The 7,552-nt window shown below is 40.3% G+C and overlaps 1 pseudogene; it reads right to left on the bottom strand.

The window, feature by feature from the left end:
* Window positions 1-3,282: 3,282 nt before the first annotated feature.
* On the bottom strand, window positions 3,283-4,096 carry LOC102017847 (annotated as a pseudogene).
* Window positions 4,097-7,552: the final 3,456 nt, after the last annotated feature.

Raw genomic sequence — 7,552 nt, 5'->3', positions numbered from 1 at the left:
ATTAGTCTCAGTTTATGGGTGCAGAAATGGTTACCTTCTTTTAAATAGCAAAACTGACCAAAAAGGAACTATGTTTGTCAAATATTCCTTCCCATTTTCTGAGTTCTCTAATGGCAATGACATATAACTTTCCAATTTCTTCCACTCCTTTCACTTTTTCCATTTGGATTATCAGTAAAAAAACAATGATTTGTGTCTAAAGGAAACTATATATACAACTAACACTAGGGTGGTAATCTTCACTCAGAGTTCAAAATACAAATTATTACCCACTAAGATGAAAACAGGAAAACTACCCAAATTTAAATAACAAAAACACAACAAAGTATCATAATACACATAGCAAAAACATGTTACATACACCTGCCACACTTACCCCACCCCACCTCAGCCACTAAGCAAAGGGAGAGGGGAAAACCTAATCTAGCAGGAAAGGCAATACAAAGCCATTAAAACTGGAATTTATTTTATAAATGTTAAAATCACTTCTCAGAAGGCAAAGTTTTTGATCAGAATACTAATTATTGCAAATAAAGGTAAGTATTGATTGCAAAATAACTTCAACTTTCACATGACTAAAATGTAGTAAAACAGGTGCTAAATTCAAAATTCTAAAGTGAACTTTATATAGAAACATATACATATAGCTAGTGAGAGCTATTGTGGGGAGGGGGTGGTGATTTGGATGTGGTTATATTTTTGACCTTTCAAGTGATCAATTTTTGTACAATGAAATGGGAAAGATCCAGTGCTTTTTTGTAGTGTGAATACAGGTAAACGCTGGTAGGTCTCCAAAAAACTTGATTAGAAGTTGGAGTGCTGAAGCAACAGCCATTTTGAAACAATTCTTAAACTTGTTAGCCACATCAGCTTCATGCATTACATTTCACAATTCATGGAGAGAGAAGAAAGGCCTTGCTTAGCTCTAAACACACAAGTTTTAAAAGAGGAGCTTTAATGAACTGAGCTTTAAACAGTAAACACCTTATGTTGAAACAATTCAGTTCCGTCCTTGGCTAACAACTAGATTCTATTACCTGAGTTGGACCTGAACTGGCCTGGAGAAAATACTTTTAAAAATTTAACACTTTTCTCCCTTTATAGAATGCTTTAAATATAAATTTAAAGCTTTGCCTATACAGATCAAATTCAACTTAATGACTATAAAATTTATTTATTTATTTATGGTACCAGGAATCAACCTCAGGACCTTGCACTTGCCAGACAGGTGCTTATGCCGCTGAGCTATATCCCCGGCCAACTTAACAGCTATATAAGCAAACCTAAGTGGAAGACAGTGCAAAGGTGAACTCAGGATTTACATAATAAAAATAGGGTAGCCATTATTTAATTTTTGCAATGCTCATTTAAATTTGCGATGTTTTATTACTCATAAAACATAACATAACATAACTCAACAGCAGTTAACAGAGGTTAGGAGAACATAACAATACTCATTCTCTTGGAAAATATAACAAAAATATAATTTGTAACACTTTCTTTCTTAATCAGTTCTGTACAGTACACAAAATGCCCTACTTACTGTTAAATAGATCTGTCCTGAGAATGTAAATTCCAGCTATTCTATGAAGCACTGTTAAAACTTTCATACTGACTCGTATTCAAGTTCTTAAAAAATATTTAAAACAACTGTCCTTCTGTTACTATTTTAGTATTTCCAAGAGGTTTTAAGGATCTTGAGAGAACATTTTTAAAGGTATCTACTATTACTAGTCAAGAAAACAACAACAAAAATGTAGGTAAAGACTTAACATTTGTCCTATACACGTTAATCATCATAACATTAAAAACTTACACTAAACTTTAAGACACAAGATGCCATGAGAGTCTCAACATGGAAAGCCGTTACTACAACTACAAGCAGGGTACAAACATGCTTCTACTTTTACCTACATAAGCTGAAAGATGTTTAAAATACTGGGTTAATAAAGATCTTTTAGCTTTTTTTTTTTTTTTTTTGGTACCGGAAATCAAACTCCTGACCTTGTGCTTGCCAGGGAGGCACTGTGCCATTGAGCTATAACCCTGGCCCAATAAAGATCTTTTAGTAAAGTGATTTAGGGAGGCTTAAATTAGCAAGAATTAAGGATGAATACTTACTAGTTAATTGGAAGATCTGAGATATGTGTTCTACTTCATTTTACAAAATCAGAAATATTTATTTTGAAACAAGGTAAGACATGATCTACCTGTCAGAAAACTACCACTCAGAACTATTTTTCACCCACGAAGCAGGTAGAACATACAAACATTTAAATTTTATATTGGCACCAAAAAGGTTAATTGTCCTGCCTTCTTGGATTTGAAAAACTAAAGCTCAGCAATAAGTAGTTTTGTAGGTGTTTGAACATACCTAACCCTTTAAATCAGTAAAATTCTTTCTAAAAAAATTCTTTTTTTTTTTTGTTTTTCTCCGGTACCGGGAACCGAACTCACGACCTTGCGCTTGTCAGGCAGGCGCTTTTGCCGCTGAGCTAAATCCTCAGCCCCTTCTAAAAAAATTCTGATTACAAAAGTAATACATACTTACAAAAAATTCAAAGAGAACAAAATGAAAAACAAAAAAAGAAAGTATAGGGTCCCTGAAAATCTCTCTGGGACCAAACCCCAATCTCTCAAGAAAAGCCACATTTAACAATTTGGTGCATACATCTGTCCAAATCTTACATTCTATTATAGATGCAAAATACACACACCTTGACTAGGCTTATATTATATACAGTATTTTGCCATTTGTATTTTACACTTAATATATCTTTAACGTCAGTGTCAGTACATGTTGGCTAGATGGTATTCTATTATTAAGTACCATTTTAGAGATGGCAAAATCACTCTTTAAAAATCATTTACACATTTGTAATTTTAAAAGAAAATGGACAGAATCCTAAGACACAAAGACAAATATCTAAAAACAATTTCTGTCTTCCCACCAGTGTGGAACAGTTTATTCCTTTTTCACACAAAACAATGTGACTGAAGAGATTAACTATCATCTCCACGTTTACACAGAATGCTTCATTTGTTAAGCCTATCTGAAAAGAATAAAACATCCAGATGATTAATTCACTTACACTTTAGAAACTAAGTCAGCTACTACAAATACACAGTATGAGCAGTTATAGTATGATTCCTTTTAGTCTAACTTCAATTGAATAACCATGAAAAACTTGGATAAATGATAGCAGTTAATAACTTGAAAAATCCAGAAATTCCAGGCATAGACTGCCAACTAAAATGCTACTGTTGACATTTTTTTCTGGTTGGTAGCAAATGTCAGTGGAATTCAATGCTGATTACTTAAAGTTCTGTCACATCACACATTCAATCAGGACAAGAACACCGAAAAAAATAAGAACATAACACGCTTACTGTGGAGTGAGATTAGGACATAAAAATTTTTTGCTTGAAAGTAATTGTGTGGCACATGGGACATTTGTCAACTGCTTCAGCACACTCTTTACAAGTGACCAGGTGTCCACAAGGAATAAAAACCACGGCAGTATTTCTATCCATACAGATTTTGCAAAGCTTCTCTTCTTGTAGGCGCCTTAGCTGCTCCTCAGTACTAATCTCTTTCTGTAGTGAAGTCTGACTTGATTCATCTTGTGCATTATCTTTCTGAGCACTCACTAGATCTGCAACTAGAACCTCAAGTGATACATAGTTGCTCTCGGATGTCTGAATTTTTCCTCCATTATTTTCTTAATATCCCTGAAACTGAATCCCATTCCTATAGCTTCATGTACCATGGGATTCTGGAAGACTGTATCATTAATTCTTTTAGTCAGTGGTGGTGTTTTTTCAGCAGTTCTTACCAGAGACTCCTCAAGAGAATGGGTTAAATGAATGTTGTTTACATATTCTTGTCCCTTCCCTTCCACCCTGGATACCACTTAGCATGTTGCTCCCAAGGGTCTTCACTGGGCTTCCAATCACTTAGTCCTTCTCCACAGTGAAAGCACTGTACTTTACCACCTTCACCTAAGGCATAAAAGCCAGCTCTTATAAGTTTCTCCTTGTTAACTGAGTGTGTCCATGTCCCAAAAGTAATGATTCAGGCTTCATACTCTGCCATGGCTGCATTTCTTGGAGGAATTGAATTTGGGAAATTACTCACATCAGATTCACTTTGAACATTAATGTTCTGGCCCAAAACAAAGAAACAGTTCAGAAAGTGTCATCTGTGTTCTCACCAGGCACGGTCACAAGGTTCCCAATTTTTCAGTTTTCCTCCACAACAAAAGCACTACACTTGATTATCAATACCTGTGTAGTACAGTCTGGCACTAGCTAACTCTCTGGGAGTTAAGCGAGCATAGTCTGGCCAGCTCTGAAGTGATTTTAATCTAGCTTCTTCACTACACATGGCAGGATTCCTTGGGTACATAGTGTCACATTCATTAGCTGCCATGCTGTCTTCAAGATCTGAAATTCTATCTTTGGCTTTATTTGAGCAGTTTTGCCAGCTTTCCATGGAAGTTTTGATTTCCTGGATATCTCTTTGAATCTATTCCATGCATTCTAGGTTATTCCTAGATCGTTCATTTAACATCTCCATCCGTTGCCTATGCTCATCTAGTTTTTTACGTATGTCTTCTTTAAATGTGCTGAGCAATTCTTTCATTATTGGTTTTACCTGAGAGATGATTTCTGAGATGATGTCTTTTATGGTCTGATGCAGTTGTTTCTTTACTTCCATTGCAATAATTTCTGCAATTTCAGGTATGTGTTTACCAAGTTCTCCTATGTGGATGTCTCCTGGACTTGTTCTGAGTGGGGTGGAGTTCTGAGATTGCATTTTAGTCCTTCATCTTGTCATGTTTGATGCCAGAGGCAGAGTGCTCAGTCTCCCTCTTCCCTGGCAGCTCAGCAAAGGTCACTGGCATCCCTGTTTTTGCCGGTGGTCAGGCTTGCCCCTCAGTGGCCACCGAGATAGGCTGCTTATTCTGGGGTCTTCTGGCAGTTGGTGGAGTATACCTAGTTCTCCCGGGTCTCAGACGTGAATCACAATGTCAGCAGATCACAGACCGTCTGATCCAGTGTCCCCAAGCAGTTCAGAGCACGTGTATGACCCAGAAGCGGGCTGCACTGGTGGCGTGATCACCGACCACTTGGTCCTGTGTCCCCAGGCAATTCAGGGCACAGGCAGAGCCCAGACAGGAACCACGGGATCAGCATTTCGTGGACCACCTGATTCCGTGTCTCCAGGCAGCTCCGGGTGTGTGCAGGAGCCAGAAGTGGGCTGTACTGGCTGGGATCAGGGCCCGCCTGTTTCTGTGACCTCTGGGAGGTCAGGGCACGTGCAAAGCCCAGACGTGCACCACAGTGACAGAGGTTCGTGGACTGCCTGCTTTAGTACCTCCGGCAGCGCAGGGCACGCGCAGGGAGGGCCCAAACATGAACTCCGACATTAGCAACTCTTGGGCCTTCTAGATCAGAATATCCTGTCTGCACCCAGCGCAGGGAGGGCAGAGACACAGACCATAATGGCGGCACAGTCAAGGGTCGGCGGGGTCAGGGGTCGCCTGCTCTGCCCCCCCGGAAGTAGGTGGGGTCTACCCGATTCTCTCCATTCAGCTGCAAACCGTGATGTCATCGGATCGCGCCTGATTCCTGTCTCCAGGCAGTTTGGGGCTTGCGCAGGAGCCAGATGTGGGCTGTACCAGGATAATATATTTAATTCTCACGTCTCTTTAGTTTCTCAGACTTTTTTCTTGTTCTAATGACCTTGATGATCTTTTCTTTAAGAGTAGGAACATTTATTGGGAAAAAGAATGGGGACTAGGCATAGCTCCTGAGAGACAGGAAGGACTGTGTTCTCCCTCTTTAAGGGCAAACTACATAAATTACTTGAATAAATCTTCTTTTTTGTAATACTGGAGACTGAACCAAGGATCCTCACATGAACTGTGTCCCCAACCTTTTTTCCTATATTTTAAATATGACATGGGATCTCTCTGTCACTAAATTTTCTGGATGAGCTCAAACTTGTGATCCTCCTGTTTGAGGCTCCCAGAATGGTGAGATTACTGGTGTGTGCCCTGCTGAAATTCTTGGAAACATTTATAAAGAAAGAAAGAAAATAACATAAACCACAGGCTGTCTTGGATTAGAAAGATTTCCCTAGAATATTGAACTGGACATCAACCTGTAGCACGAGGAAAACTTCCTCCTATTTTAAGTGATTCACTCCATTTGAGGGACCTGCAGGTTCCCTTGGTCTTTATTCACTGAGGCCCTAAAGCTTAAGGTATCCTCTCAGGTTATCTCTGTCATATGCTGGGTGGGATGTCATCAGCCCCAACTAACATCTAAAAGAGTGTTTATTTATTGCTAAATCAAAATACTGAGGCTCTTTCAGCAGCTGGGGGGTGTTAGAACCCTGTGTGGGGTTGAGATTTCTTCTAGAAGTCAGACCTTTTGCTATTTGATGATTTTTTTCTTTGAGGACTAACACTCTGTTGCAAAAAGATTTCATTTTATTATTATTATTATTGTTTTGGTAGTGGGAATTGAACTCAGGACCTTGCACTTTCCAGGCAGGCCCTGTGCCAATGAGCTATATCCCTGGCTTTGCAAAAATATTTTAAAGAAGTGCTTACTGGGCACTGGGGAGTAATTGGGAACTAATACCAGAGATGGACAGGACAGGAGCAGTCCTTGGGTACTGGGCCAAGCAGTCCTGTTTGCCCCAGCTGACCAGGGAGTTAGCGCACTGTGCGTAATGACTTTCTAGAAAGAGGGAAGAAGAGCTACAGTAGAGCTACTTGACCAGTACCACCTTGGCCAGCAACCAAGATCAGGACAATCATGCAAAAACCAGAGCCCAACTCCATTCAGGCCTGGCTCAGGGAGCCTGGATACTCCAGACCCAGGCCTGTGGGCAGGGAACTTAGGCACTGTGATGTAGCAGGAGGAAGTCACTTCCTCTTCCTTTTGTCATTATTTCCTGTCTATTTCCCTCTCTACCCTCTGCTCTGGGAATCAGGCTCTTGGGGAGATGGAGCTGCTGTGATGTGCTGCTGGGAGGGGCATTTTGAGGGCTCTGGGGACCTCTCTGTAAGTAAATGCTCCACAGGTGTTTCACTGTGATCTTTGGTCCTGTGTCTTGTCTCTCTCTAGTGCTGTTGCTCTGTCATTCCCTCTCCTTATCTGCCTTATGGTGGATCCATTTTCCCTCCTGTCGCCTTCTGTCAGCTTTATGTCCTCTGTCTGGTCTCCGTTTTCCGCCCACATTTTAAACCATCTCTCAGTGGAAGCTGTCCTCCTATTTCCAGCTCTTTACTCTTAGAACTCGGCATCTGGGTGAGTGGAAAAATCATTGGTGTTCAGCAAGTCCCCAGGCTCCAGGAAGGTCTCTCACTTTCCATCAGCTTCCCCAGTTTATTTTCCTTCTGCTCTGAGACATTTTTCTGGAAGAAGTCACCAGGAGGCCAGGTGATCACCCTTCCTAGTCCTGAGGGCTGAAATGTTCTTGTGTTCTTTCCCATATCTTTCTGGCCACAGCCTTTGTGTTTGCCTGGTTGCCTCC

This window comes from Chinchilla lanigera, unplaced genomic scaffold (assembly GCF_000276665.1).
Source record: "Chinchilla lanigera isolate Chin_1 unplaced genomic scaffold, ChiLan1.0 scaffold00057, whole genome shotgun sequence".
NCBI classification, from domain to species: Eukaryota; Metazoa; Chordata; class Mammalia; order Rodentia; family Chinchillidae; genus Chinchilla; species Chinchilla lanigera.
This window is presented reverse-complemented; position numbering and strand designations above follow the sequence as displayed.